The following is a 14537-nucleotide window of genomic DNA, read 5'->3' as shown; positions in this document are numbered from 1 at the left end:
GAGGAGGAGGAGGAGGAGGAGGAGGAGGAGGAGGAGAAGGAGGAGAAGGAGGAGGAGGAGGAAAGAATGGAGGCGCCGCGGAGCCCTGATTATGCACGGGCTGGAGCTGCCTCCTCTAACCTGTTCTTCTCCGAGCCGGGCAGCCGGCCGTCCTCAGCCGCCTACAGAACAGGAGCCGAAACAACCGTTCTCGAAGGCTACAGCGTTTATTTTTCTCTTTTGGGGGGTTTTGGCGGTTGTTTCAGGGGCTCGCCAACTGGCCCCTTTAATTAAAAGCTTCAATAAAAGGCGATCGCGCCAGGAATGCACCCGCTCCTCTCCGCGCAGGATTTGCATATTTTTTTAATGCCCTAATTTCCTTGATGTATGTAAATGTAGCCGGACGTAGAGGGAGACAGGGAGCTGACGTCAATGGACGTGACCTCGCAGCTAAACCTTGAACGTGAAGCCGGGATGGGGGAAAACACGGAGCGGCAGCCTGCGGAGCTCGAGAGCGCGGGCGGCGGCGGCAGTAGCCGAGCCCAGGCCGGAGGTGCCAAGGGGGCCAGTGCCGTCCCCGAGGGAGGACAAGCCGCCGCCTTCTTTCTGCAACACGCGGCTCAGACTCTCCAGCCTCCCGGCCGCACTTGCAGACTCTTGCCCTGGGCTTCCAGCCACACCAAACACACGTTATTTTGCTTCCCTCAGAAAAGCAACACTCCCCAAAACAACAAACCAAAACCAACAGACAAAAACAAATGTTTTAGACCAATGCTCGGGTAGCTTATCAGAAAGAAGACTCTGACCATGGAACATATATATTTTTGGCTTCTCTCCACAAGAAGAGGAGGGGGAGACCACAGACAACAGCAAATCACTCCTAAAACACGATAACTACAAGTGTTCCCTGTAGGGAGAGGTAAATCGCCCAGCTGACTGGTGAAGGCTTTTCGTTTCGGTACTTATTTACCTGTGCACTCATTATGCGCGTCCGCTTCATTAATAGCAGGGTCATGAGCACGCTTTCTAATGTGATGGGAGTGCTGTGGGGTGTGTGTGTGTGTGTGTGTGTGTGTGTGTGTGTTGGGAGGTGCTTGCGCTAGTGAGCACCGAGGCAGGTGCTCCGAGCGAAGAGAGAGATCAGTCTTTCCGTGGCTACCTCTGGGACTATCTGCAGAGCCATGCAGGCCAGAGGTCCTAGGTTGGGGTTCGAGTTCACCTCTTTAAAAGAGAGGCCAGCAAAGGTTTCCCCTGGACAGCCAGATTCTTCCCATTGCATTGTTTGGGGAAGGGGGCTTGAGGTGTGAGTCATTCCGTAGCCGATGCCTTGCCGGATATGGCCTGGTGTTTTGCACTTGGAACTCAGCGGCCTCGGCGCAGAGGTAGTGCCTCCCCGAGACGCAGCCGAGGCCTTCTTGTTCCCCTCCTTCCGCCCGCGGCAGCCCTGCGCGCCGGCGTGTGCGTGCCCGCGCACCGGGCTGCTGGCACCTCCCTGTGCACATCCGCCCCCTCCTCTGCTCGCCACCTTCTCCCGGGCAGCTAAGAAATGGTCCTCGGCCTCTTCTGGGCCGGAGGGCAGGGCTGCGAGCAGGCAAGAAAGGGGCGCTGGTGGCCGCGAAGGGGACTTCTCCGCTCTGCCCTCGGCCGCTGCGGCTGCCGTTTCAGCGTTCCACCTCGCAGCCCCAGCTTTGTTTTCCTGATATGCTCTTGGCCATTGGGCCCCACGCCTGCGAGCGGAGTGTGTGCGTGTGCGTGTGCGCGGGGGGCGGGAGCGCGCGACGGGTGGGGGCTCTCCCGCCAAGGACACGCATGGCTGTCTGTCCTCCGGCTGCACTTGGCGGGAAAGCTAGGGGCCGCCGGCGGGGCTGCGCGCCAGCGGCTCTCATTACCGCCTCCGTGCTCCCCCCGGGCTGCATTTACATACGGGCCACTCTTCTGAATTTTTACGGCACTCTTCCCCCTCCCGTACCCGGTCGCACGCGCGCAGGCTCGGAACTACAGCCCGGGCGCTCAGACACCCGCGCCCAGGCTGCGGCCAGTCCTGGGCGCGCGAACAGGCCCAGAGGGGTAGACGGCACTCGGCTCCCCCGCACCCCTGCGCCCACACCCCTAACAGCCTCCCCGCTTGTGTGGCAGGAAGCCCACCTTCCCCTCGAAGCCCCCACCCTGCACACTTCCACCCCCACCCTCCAACATCTCTCCGTCTCTCCCTGGAAGACAGACACACGCGCGCGCGCTGGCGCGCGCACGCATACACACACACACACACACACACACACACAGAGACACGCTTTTTCTTCCTCCTCAAATAGATAACCCCTATGGCACGTCCCTGGTACCTTCAGAATAGCTCTGGAGTTTAGAGAATAAAAATCTTTAGAATGCATTGCTTGTCTTTAGACAAACACATTTAACAACCACAACACAAACAGGGGGAGGGGTGAGGAAGGGGGGACTTGAACCAAAAGACCTTTCTTTTTTTTAAAAAAAAAGTCTGCGAGTCAAAAGGTCATTCTCCAAGTTTGTAAATAAAATTGCAAAGGGAGTCCTTAAGAAAGGAGAGGAAAGAAGGGAAAGAAGGTTAGGAAGACTCACAAGTTACATAAAACGGTGCATTGGAAAAACGACAGGGCGACTCTTTAAGAAAAAAAAATCTTAGGAAATCAAGAGAGGGAAAAAAACTGGAAGAAAAAAGAAAGAAGAAAAGGTTTTTTTTTTAAAAAAAAAGCAAAAGAAGTTTCCAAAGAAATGTGTGCTTTGCATCCTACAATAAGAAAATGTAGCCATTGCCTTCCTTCAGACGAGACATTTCTAATTTGTTCCGTCTGTCAGGAGGGGACTGTGAGAGGTTTGGGTGCAAATTCATTATCTCTGGCAACGCAGAACGTAGTGTGGGGACTGAAAAAGACCGTGGCAATGGATGAACAATAGGGCTTCAGTTCATCAGTAACAAAAGCAGTGGGGAAATTGGTTGAGTTTCAGAGCACGTCCTCCTCGGCAGAGGGGGTTGGACTAGACCTTGGACAGCCCCCCCAAAAACTTGCCAAGCCTCGCACACACCACTTCACTCTCCACTCCGAGGCTCAGGGAGCAAGTGCCTGGCGTGGGGGGGAAAAGTTGGGTTTTTTTTTCCTCCTTGGTCTTTTGCGCCCTTCTCTCTCTCCCCAGAAGGGAAGAACCATTTAAACTATTTTAGACGCAATCAACCAAGAATCACCATGTGGAATTGAGCGGCAGTTTTAAATGTACTGAGGAGAGGAATGATGAGAAAAAACATTTTTTTTTTTTTTGGAGACGCCGAAAGGAGCCTGATTGTGTGCTGCGGCCGTGGAGTGACTCTGGATCTTGTCTTCCGGCCGGCGCCTCGGTTCCTGCCCAGCTGGATTTGGGGGGCAGCACTGCCTGGCGCGGGGAGATCAAGTGAGTATCGTGGCGGCCCTCAGGCTGCAGCTTGCCGACGGCGCGGGGCCAGCAGTGCCCGCCGCGGCCTCGCGCCGGCACTCCTCACCTCGCCCGCTAGCCGGTGTCCGCAGAGCCCCGCTGCGGGCCGCTCCGAGGGCCAGTCCGGGGCTTTGCTTCAGCTAATTGATTGTGTGCCTCGGATGCTAAACCTGTTGATCTCGTGAGTTTTCTGAGCCAGTACTGTTAATTATCCAGCGGCTTGACCCCCCAACCGCAGAGAAATGCCAGGAAATCTTCGCATTGGATAAGAGAATTTCGTATGTAATTTTTGATGGTGGTGGTGGTGGTGGTGGGGTCCCTTTTAAACCTACAGCAAAATGCAGTTGTATTTTGCACTTCTGGATTCAGAATTCGCATTTTGAATAATTCACCTCCCTTTAACCCCCCCAAAGTTGCAGTTACCTGGCAATGAAACGAGGGTCTGATTAGATCCTGGTGGAAAACTTAGTACAGTAGCTAACTGGATCTCTTGGATTTCCACTTCCCTTTTCTCTCTGCCTTTTGGATTTGGGGATGTGAGAGGCCGCTTTACAGGGTTATCCCAAGTTCAGATTCATCAAGATGCAACCATCGTGATTAGTTATTGGTACTTGGAGCGGGTCAGGTTAAGACATTTCTGGTATCCAAACGGAGCTGGGTCTTTGCGGTTTGCTTAGGGTCTAGACCCGGCTGAGGAAGGCAAGAACTCCTTTCTGTGGCCTGGAATTATCTGCAGGAACTCTGGGTGATGGGAACTCCGGCAATGTATTTGCATTAGTGTCTTCGGCGTTTTATCTTGCAAATGTACCCGTGGTGCTTGAAAGGGGGACTGTCTTCAGGGGTCAGGACAGCAGTGGAATTGATCAGAAGTTAGACTGGAGGCTCTGTGAAGTCATGGCCATGGCCGGGGGCGGGGGGCGCCTTTGGAGCTGTGGCTGCCTTGGGCCAAGAACCGCAGAGTCGGATTCCGTTTCCTCCCTTTCTTGGTGTCCACCTCTGCCCACCACTCTCCTTTCTCTACCTTGGCACCGGTAATTAGGGCGCTGTCTCAGCAAGCGAGTTCCCACAGTCAGCATAATTAAACCAGGGCAATACTTTCATTTTGCAAAACCAATAGCCCCACCCCTCTAGTCCAAAATAACAATAAGCATTAAAAAATTATAAAAGAAAAGCAACCTATTTGGGGGAATATTGACTTCCTGAACCTTGGATCGAGAGGGAATGGGGGAAGGGAATTTTTAAAAAATCCACCACTTTACAGCAATCATGTTTTACATTATTCATTGATTTACTGGAGGAAAGAGCCAATCAGGAGCCATAGATATGAATGCACATCTCACCGTGCTGTGGCCTTACAGTAAACTATTTGCATCTTTCTAATGGAGTAGGTATTTATCCAGGGATTCCCATTGTTCGAAAGGCCTGGAAATTCAGTTCCTTAAACATTTAGAAAATGACTTTGTTCGAGACTTAAAATCCTTACATGGAAAGACTCTCCTCTTTTGTATGGCAGGTTACAAGGTTCAAGTCCCTAATGTTTTTAAGAGTCCCTTTTCCTTCCAAGCTAAAAATAAAAGAAGAAAAATTAATTTCCCAAACCCCTCCATATTCTGCATATTTTGCATTCACATTATCATGCATGTCTCCATTTAAATGCAAATTAGCATATTTAACCCTGTGGGTGCTGAGACCCTGGATACATTGCACTAGGGTTTTATGGAATCTCTTGGCATTTTAAGGAATCATGGTAATAGCAATATTTTAAATGAAACCATATCTATATGACTTTATATATATACATATATATATGTAAACTGAGATCATTTGTTTTCTTGACTATTTTTCAGATGAGACTGCAAAGAATCATAAAATGAACAGACAATCCAACCGACTAAAGGTAATTTTAAAATTTACATTTGACAAAATCAAAGTGATGTAGAAGATAGAGTATTTTACTCTATTTACTGGGCAGTAGGCCTGCAGTGGGTTGCATATCTCCTAATTCATGCTCTAAGTTTCTGTATGTGCAGCTTTCTCCCCTATTGGGAGCCTTTGTATATTATGTATCAAGCACAATACAAATATGACCTGTAACGCCCTGTTAAAAGAAATTTGAGATACAGAATAAATCATAGAATACTTTGTTAGAAAGTAAGCCTGTCAAGTACCTTGCCTGAACTATACAGGTCACTGTAAATTAAATGGCTTTTATGTAGAAAATGGTAGTCTTCACTATACCAGTGGACTGTTGTTTACATGCATTGGAATCATACAAACCAAATATTAAAAGGGGATTTCAGTGATAGACCAATTCTTTATGCACTTTGCAGTAGTCTGAATAGGATTCAGAGGTGTTCTAAAAATTGGTGACAAACCTAAAGTGTTTGAATTTACGAAATAGCATAATTCTAATCAAAATAATGTGGAAAACATAACTTTTCACTTTTAAGTTAAACAGAGATTGTTTATTCCCAAGTAAACCAGAATGTTTCAATTCATGTTGCAGCCATCTGGAGACCTATAAAAAGATTAGAAAACAAGCATGACAATCACGTCCTAATCTACTGGCCATTAATGGGAATTTATTAGTGAATGAGCAGGCAAACCATTTAAATTCAATATATCCTTCAGTATGCAGATTTCAAAACTGATATTCTGCTCATCTTAATAGCATTTTGAAAGCAAAAATATCTGATATAACATGTAGGTGTGTTAATAGTTGCTCTTAATGTGCGACAGACATTGCTAGGAATCTTTAGAGCTACACAGTTGTTTCAACTTGTCTCACATCCTGCACAATAATACAGTCTTTGAAATATGTATGATAAACCATCACATATACCTTGGCAATATTCAAAATAATCAGATGCTATGTGTTAAGCCTTACTATGTAGTTTTTATTTCCGAATATCCTGAGACATGGTGGATATTAAAATGTTTAATTGGCTATCTGGCTAATGAACAGACTGCCCATAATCCTAATGTTGGTTCTTTTCACTTATTGGGGCTCCCATGATGAGTCTATGCTATATATACCAGGCACAGGGACCAGGCCTGGAGTCAGCTGATATGTGGCATTGCCCTAGAAGATGTTATTTTAAGACAGTATCTTCTATAGCTTCTAATTGTAGAAGCATCTCAAATGTTCAGTGTCTTGGCTTTCATGATGGGTACTTTGGTTCTAAAAATGCATTTAGTTGCTTACTGTGGAAATATAGCCATGATACTTGGCAAATTCACACAGATATGGGAGTGATAAACATACATAGACAAATGCATGACATCTCTTTGCTTCCACCAACCCCCACTTAGGTATATATAAAGCAAAAAGATATTCTAAAAATAGCTGTGATTTCTTGGGTTTCAACTTAAGGAACTCATCTGACCAGATGCTTGCTTTATGTGTTACATGACAAATCACTAATGATTCTGCTGTTGTGTCTTGGAAAGCAAGGCCACAATACTCTTACTCTTCCAAGGCAGCAAAGCTCATTTGCGTTTTACATAATGTCTACAGTGGAATGTGCCTCAGTGATATGTTACATTTTTATTTAGTAATTTATGTTGTGGCCAGACAGTTCAAGAAGGAATAGTAACTCCATGGGGGTGTATTTATCTGAATTAGTTTTTGGTTTGCTTGTGCATTTTATATATAACCCAATGCAGCCATTTTTGATTGTACCTCTTGTACCATAATTTGATAAGAAAAATAGATGAACAATTTCAACAGCTTAGTCTTTTCTAATTAATCAGTACTGGAATGTTCACCAAAAAAGTAAATAAATAAAAAATCTAGGGAAAAGTTGGCATCTATGTTACTAAATCATATCTTTAATTGGTGTGATATTGTAGTTTAAACTCTTGATTGTAGGCTTTTCCTAACTATTCTGATTTTCTTGTCAGTCTTTTCTATAGGGTTTACATATATGTGCTCTGTATGTAATTCAGTAAGCATGTTCACATTCGTGTCTTACCACTAAATTAAGGAAAGAGTGTATGTTAATTCCAAAAGTGTTTTAGTTGTTGGGGAAAATAGTCAATCTATAGAAATGAGAGTATTGTGATAAACTAGTCATGTGTGCAATGAATATTAAGAGGTATTAAATTCTCTAATAGCATATATTTTAAAGAATGGCAACATGACCAAACATAAGTCGAAATTTTAAAAAGCAGTTTATAAGGTTCACCCTTGGTAAATATGAATCTTATGTAGATTACCTTAGATGTCCTGTTGAGGGACATTTTAATATTACAACTACACGTATTACAGATGTGTTAGACATAGATTACTCAAGAAGAAAAGGACTCTTTGAAGTAATCATATTCACACTTTGAAAAGTTCTAAGAAAAGGAATGAGGCTAATTAATTAATAAAACAACATTCCCTCTAGATAAAAGAAAGGCGGGGGTGGGGAAGGGGAAGGTTGTGCTCTTAACATCTAGGTGTTTTATATGTATTCTTCATGAGGTAACAATGCTTTTTTCATAGTTTCAGAAGCAAGACTAATATATTTTCCTTTTGTATGAAAATTGATGTTTAAAACAATAGACAAAGGCTCAGCATTTTTATTACAGCAGAGTTGTGTACAGCATTAGAAACTATTGCTGCAATGTTTACCTGTGCTGCATTCTAACGCACACAACCTACATATGCAGTCATTTTTTAAAAACCAGGATGAAGTCTGCTTGCTTAGAGCGTTCAGTCTGAACTTACAGAACAAAATACGCTGCCCTATCGCCATGGTACGTATATACAAAACATGACTGAGCTGTGAAGCCATTAAAAATATACCACCTGAGCAAATGGTCAATGTAATCACACATCAACTCACTGCGTAATACAGATCTGATTCCCAGCCCCAGAAAGCGAGGCCCTGCTTTAAGCAATAGCAAAGTGCCTTCCATCTGTCTGCCTATGCAATCTGCCAGAAGAGAAATGCAGGCAAAGACGTTCCCCAGATCTGAAATGCTTTTATCTGTCCTTAGAGAGAGATTTCTTCCAGTCTTTGGATATTAGAACGATCTACACTAGCACGGAGGAGGTAAAAGGCCTCAGGTTGCTTTTCCAGGAGCAGTCGGTAGTGCTAGCGGAAGAGATGTTGATTGAGAAAATAGGGCTTGTTGCAATGTCGCCGCTACTGCTGCTGTCGCTGTCGCTGCCGCTGCTCAGGCAGCAGGCGTGGGGCAGTTGGCTGATCACTGATGCATATCAATAACCATGTACTTGAGATTTCTCATGACATCATCATTACCTTGGTCTCCTGCGGTCTCGAACCTTTGACCTTGCCGGGCTGGTCCACAATTTGGCAGTGAAAGCCCCTCCAATGATGGCCCTTTTCTCCTTCTTTCAGACCGGGGGCAGCAGCAGGCCAGCAAGACGGCATCTTCTCCTTCTGAGCCTAGAAGCCCTGTGAAATCGCGGATCTTCCCCCTAAAACACACACACACAAGATATGTGCAATCAAGCTGCCACCACTTGGTAAAAAGCTCATGGTGCCTAACCAAAAAGGATCAGGAGCAGATCCTTGAATCAGCTGTCACTTCTATAGAATGGGATGGTTTTTTTTTCTTCCTCTTTAACCTGCGCTGGAAATTGCCGTTGGCTTTGTACATCTCTATAGAGAGAGGCTAAAGAGTCTTGCGTGAGAAAGAAGCGATTTACAATGCAAATAGAGGCCTGTGAAGGGACGGATGCTGCTGCTCACTCGTAACAGCTTGCTGCACCTTAATAGCTGGTTTTATTTTCTGATATTAATAGATGAATTGTTGGCTAACGCTGCCGGAGATTACTTGCTGAAAGAAAAAAAAAGTTCGGAATAAACTCTGAAGGCAACAGATCTTATTTGGATGTTTCAGCAGCGCGCACACACAAACAGAAACCAGGTCATATTTACATAAAAGAGGAATCTTAAGCGCGGCAAGTATCCTGGACGACTACTCTTCAGTACTGCCAGAAAGGATCGGGACCTGGAGTCTGGCAAGAGAAAGACAGAGGCCTGTGTGGGAAGCGAGTTGTTATCTTTGGTTATCTAGCTGTATGAGTGTATTGGTCTTCATAAAGCTAGATAACCGAAAGTAAAAACTCCTTCAAGATCGTCGGGGAGCGTGTGAGAATGAAAGACTACAACCGAGAGACAGTAAAAACCAGAAAGGTCAGGAATACTTATTGAATCTAACTTTGTTTTTGTTTTTTTTGTGTGTGTTTGTTTGTTTGTTTTTTTCTTATGATTAAAGGTGGGATGAAAGGAAATTAAGTGACACACATATGCGAAAATATGAAGGTGCCAGATATATCTTGAGAGGGGTTGTGGCAGCGGCAAAGGAGAATTGTAAAGTGCTAATAAGTAAAGATGCATGTGCAATTTGTTCTATTTTAAGGCAAAAGTTTATATATGAGAGATTTTTTTTTTCTTAGAAAGCTGTTGCAGAGATGCCTGGTACCTGGTTTTAAAATGATTCCATAATATGTAGAACTTGGGCAGTTCCCTTCTGAGGCTCCTCCCCCTCAAAATTTGAAGATTGTGCTTGGAAATTACCTTACACGTATTTGGGCTGTATGTCAATTTATACGAAATTAGACTTTCAGAGAAGTTTATACTGGAAGGTTAATAATTTATATCTACTGAGGGTTTAGAGCTAGCAGGCAAAATGAAAAAAAAAAATAAGCAAGAGCTGATTTTTATTCTTCTATTCAAAATACAAGCACAGATGCTTCTCTGTTCCAAGAGGGTTTCCTTGAGGAAGCTACTGAAGCAGAAAGACATGATGGAGACGAGATCGCCTCCCCTCTTGTCAAAGTGTTAAAAAAATATTCTGTCTTACTCTGCGCCTAGCATTGGAAATGAAAGTGACATTTACGCCACAACCCACGTGTGCGCCTCCTCTCTTTTTGTTTAAGGATGATCAGGTCTATCCAGGAAACAGCTCTGGCATCCCAAACTGAAATAATTAGGACGTATATAGACCTGACAAAAATGGAAAGGGGGTGGGGAATCTGAGGGTCTGTCTTGCCTAATTGATTCCGCTAAACGGAATGCAGGAGATGTGAACGGCAGGACGCTCCGATTCCCACGCTCAGGGGCAAGTGATAAAGCGGGGCCGGGCAGCCTATGACAGACAGCCCTGTTGGGGGGTGGGGGTATGAAAAAAACATCAAGTGCACACACCATACTCATCTCCATCGCTTGAGAAAGTAAAGGCATTTCCCACCCACAGCCATCTGCAGCTTCCCAAATGGCAACACCAACTGGTCTGTAGCTGCTGCATACTGTCTGTTTCTGTTAATTTTTTAACCACTGTGTAATCTGGCCATAATTAAGTTTAGCTTTCTTTGTTGTTTGAGATTTTCAGGATTCAAGGAAAGCTAGTAGAAAGCAATTCCAAGAAAGTCCCATCATTGCCTGCCCCTCGTGTCAAAATCTCAGTCCATGAGATTATGGCCTTGGTACCACATTTTGGCTTTTGTTTTGGGTGGGCTGTATTTTAAAATACATACTCTATGTAACAGTCGTTATTATAATTTCATGAGGCTTTTTGCCTCTTAACATGATACATCTAGAAACTTGATCTAATTGTGCTAGTAGATACATACTAGAAGAAAAACTATAAAGTCATTAACCTGGAGGAAGTTGATTATGATAACAATATGATAAAAAGTTTGTTTTAGAATAGACTCAGCTAGATGGGTCTAAATAGCCATTTTAATTTTATCTAAAAATAACACTATGCCTAGCAGAAACTTTGGCTCTTTGGAGGTCCCCATTGTCACCTTTTTGTAAAAGTCCTTAAGTTTTCCATATTCACCTAGCAAACATTTGTATAGGCATTTACACAGAAATATAACCATTGCAAGTAGAAAATATCCAAAATATCTTGTTATCTTCCATGTGGCCTAGATTACTGACAATCCCAAATATACAGTTTTTTCTTTAAAAGTAGTACAATTTCCTTTGTAGCTTCAATTCCTTATATCATTCAGACTGGAGCAGGCTGTTAAACCATTGTTACTTTCAGTTAGAAAGTCTTTGAGACTTTATATACGTAAATTCTCAATTTGGCTGCTGTACACGTGCCAAAGTTTCACTACTGTAGTGACCGTTGAGAAGACCCTTGTTTATTTACATTTGAAGCACAGTTTGTGCAAACAACCTTTCATTGTTAAGTGCCTGTATTCCTTTCGTTTACTTCATGTCCAGGGGTGCTATTTACCTAGAACCATTGTCTACTACAATTAACATTTACATTACAAAGTGTGTGGTTTTCTTTCTCAAGGAGGTTCAATTAAGGCAATAAGATGTTTGCTGGGGAAACCTATTGTTTACTGAAAGCACTCAATGGAGTCAAATTACTGAAGCTTTTGCCTACATCTTGGTCTTTTATGTAAATATGTTAAAATAACATCTAAGGAAAATAAACAATATTATAATTCTGTGTTTGCCATTGTCATATCAAACTTGCTTTGTATCATACTAATGTTACATAACTTATCGATCAATAAAAATACATTTCAATGTTATTATTTTCATTTTATTTTTTGCTGTTCCACTGCTCTTGGTGCAACATGTCCCAATTTTTCTTTTTTCTATTACACATCAAACTTCTGACATTTTGTTTTATTTGTGTGTGTTGAAGAGAGGTACTGTATCTAAGCATGGCTTTGAAGGGTGTTGCAAATAATCTCTACATTGACCTTTTAATAAGGTGATATTTCTTTGAAATCTGAAATATTCCAAAGGCATGTACATTTAAGTCAAAAGAAGTGTAAATATCAGTTAAGTAGTTCTTTGAAAGCTAGTTTTAACATTGGCAGAAACCAGATCAAGTTTATTTAGCATACCACTGCATTGTAAAACAGTTGGAGTGAAGTTGCAGGTTGCGTGAGTATGCATGTTAACTAGTGGGAACCAAGCGCAGTCTTTGTGAAAGGGGAGCAGCAGATTGCTGTGCAAGGCCAATGTTAAAAAGGCAGCTGAATTTAACACCATCTGGAAGAAAAGATCCCTTCACGACTTTCTCACACCGTCAGACAAAACTAGTGTCTCTTGTTCCGAGCCCTTGTCTATGCAACCATACAATACTGAGTCATTATACTTTTGCTGAGAGAAAATTTGAGAACACAATATGGGTAACCAGTGAATGACCAAGTTTCATTGTGCCCGCTTAAGTCGATTGAAATCTACGTCTAGAGCTATGAATGGTAGTATTGTTTTCCTCACCAGGGCTGTACTAAATGTCAGCACAGTGTAAAGAAAAACTGTAAAGGAAAGTCTGCAAATAACTTACCAGATCTCAATTATAATATTTTCCCACACTAGAACTAATATCATTGCGAGGGGCTACATTGCAGAAAATACAAAAAGAAACGAAAAGAAATAGAGAGTTCATTTAGAAGTTATTTTATCTAGACAAACATTTTAATTTTCTGATGAGAACTTCAATTCAAGCTGCAGGCTGGGATAAGAGGTAGAATTCATTACTGGGAAGTTCAAATTTCAAAAATCCTGCTTATGCAATTAAAATACAATAAAACAAACACCTAGTCCTACCTGAAGCTCTCTATTCTTAAATATAAATGGACGCTACTTGGGTTTTATTACTTTAGTTCTGCATAGAATTGTTAATGTTAATCTAGCTTAAATTTTGTTTTAAATTACGGCACACTGATCTTTCAGTTTGCCACTGTGATTGACATTGCAAAAGAACACCATTTCCAAAAATATTTAAGAACATTCTGGCACCTCCCTAGGTGGATCTGGTGTCCTCAGGAATACACTTCCCTTTTATGTTACGCCCCTCCCCCTGCTTTCTAACTTTTTCCTCCATGATAATGTGTGTAAAGCAGTTATCCTTCGATTTAACAGTCACGAAATCTATTTGACTGTAAACAGTCAGAAAATGGAAACAAAACAGTCAAAAAAAGTAAATGGAGTTGGTTGTGTATGTTTTACTAGAATGTCTATTTTAAATGTAATTGACTTTGCAATTTTGTTATTGTGTCACCAAGTGTCTCATAGTTCTTAACATGTAAGTGCAAAACAATGAGTAATTGCTGTTTTGCTGAATAATACATCTGAGTTGCCAACGTCAAAGGTATTATTTTGCGTATTTCTAAACAGGAACGTTAACTGCAGGTTTTGACATCTAGAATCTTTCCATGAAATAACTTAGAAATAGGGCAATAAAATGATACCTATAAAAGTAAATATAAAGATAGAACCCATTTATTTTCTTTACCCTACTTTATTTACCAGAAAATTAACAATGAAAAGTCACTCACTAATCGAATAATAAAGGATATAGGATAAACACAGTCACACACAAAAAATACAAAAGAACAACAAAAATGGAAATTGGATGAAGGTTAAAAAAAAGATACAGGAAGACTTCTTCAGGGTCCTTGCTGAATGTGAATGGGTATATTCACTAGTATCAGTCCCTTAATGAAGTTACCATTATGTATAATAATGAGATAAATGCATTATTTACATTCAAAATGAAATATTTTCCAAAGTGACTTTTCTTTAGTCACCTTAAACAGTAAATTTTCCTCTACGAGAGCTCTTTGTGTTTATTTTTAAAATTAAAATAACTTTTTTATTTAGAAAAATATAAAATTTTAGTTTAATTTTGTGTAGCCTGTTGAAAATTAAGAAACCACTTAAATTATAAGAGATATAGATGAACATATACAAATATTTTAAGATATTTTAGCATTTTAGGAATTTTGCCTTTTTAAAATGGAGAGATGAAGCCAAAGGTTTTATTTTCCAATGTTGCTAGAAAATGAATGAGAGTGTGTAACTATGTGTCCAGCTTTTTCCTATTAATCTATACATCTGGAAATGTCGCTGTGGTTTCAGAATATTGATACCCTCTCCTCCCTAATTTGCTACAGTAAGTAAAATACACCATAATATGTTGCATTTAGATGGGTGCTGGAGGTGGCAGTGGTGAAATGGGTGACACAGGACACGGTGTCCTTTAGGACTAAGAACTAATTAGAATCAGCTATTGAGTAAAAAGATAACCTATAATGCTGGGTCGATTGTTTTAACAGGAGTACTTCGAGATAGTTAAACAGGTCCTACAGCAATGGGGCATGTAAGGCAGTTCTTCAG

At 42.1% G+C, this 14537-nt stretch overlaps 1 long non-coding RNA gene across 4 annotated transcripts in view; it reads left to right on the top strand.

Annotated features, from left to right (window-relative positions):
• The window catches only part of LOC108289004, a 27238-nt gene extending 15303 nt beyond the window's left edge, over nucleotides 1–11935 (top strand). For all 4 annotated transcript variants that reach the window (XR_001818945.2, XR_005196884.1, XR_005196883.1 and 1 more), the window contains 3 exons: nucleotides 3274–3399; nucleotides 5268–5317; nucleotides 8772–11935. This is a non-coding gene — a long non-coding RNA (uncharacterized LOC108289004). The remainder of the gene's footprint in view (nucleotides 1–3273; nucleotides 3400–5267; nucleotides 5318–8771) is intronic.
• Nucleotides 11936–14537: the final 2602 nt, after the last annotated feature.

The sequence above is a fragment of the Cebus imitator genome, unplaced genomic scaffold (assembly GCF_001604975.1).
Source record: "Cebus imitator isolate Cc_AM_T3 unplaced genomic scaffold, Cebus_imitator-1.0 Scaffold16, whole genome shotgun sequence".
Classification (NCBI taxonomy): Eukaryota; Metazoa; Chordata; class Mammalia; order Primates; family Cebidae; genus Cebus; species Cebus imitator.
This window is presented reverse-complemented; position numbering and strand designations above follow the sequence as displayed.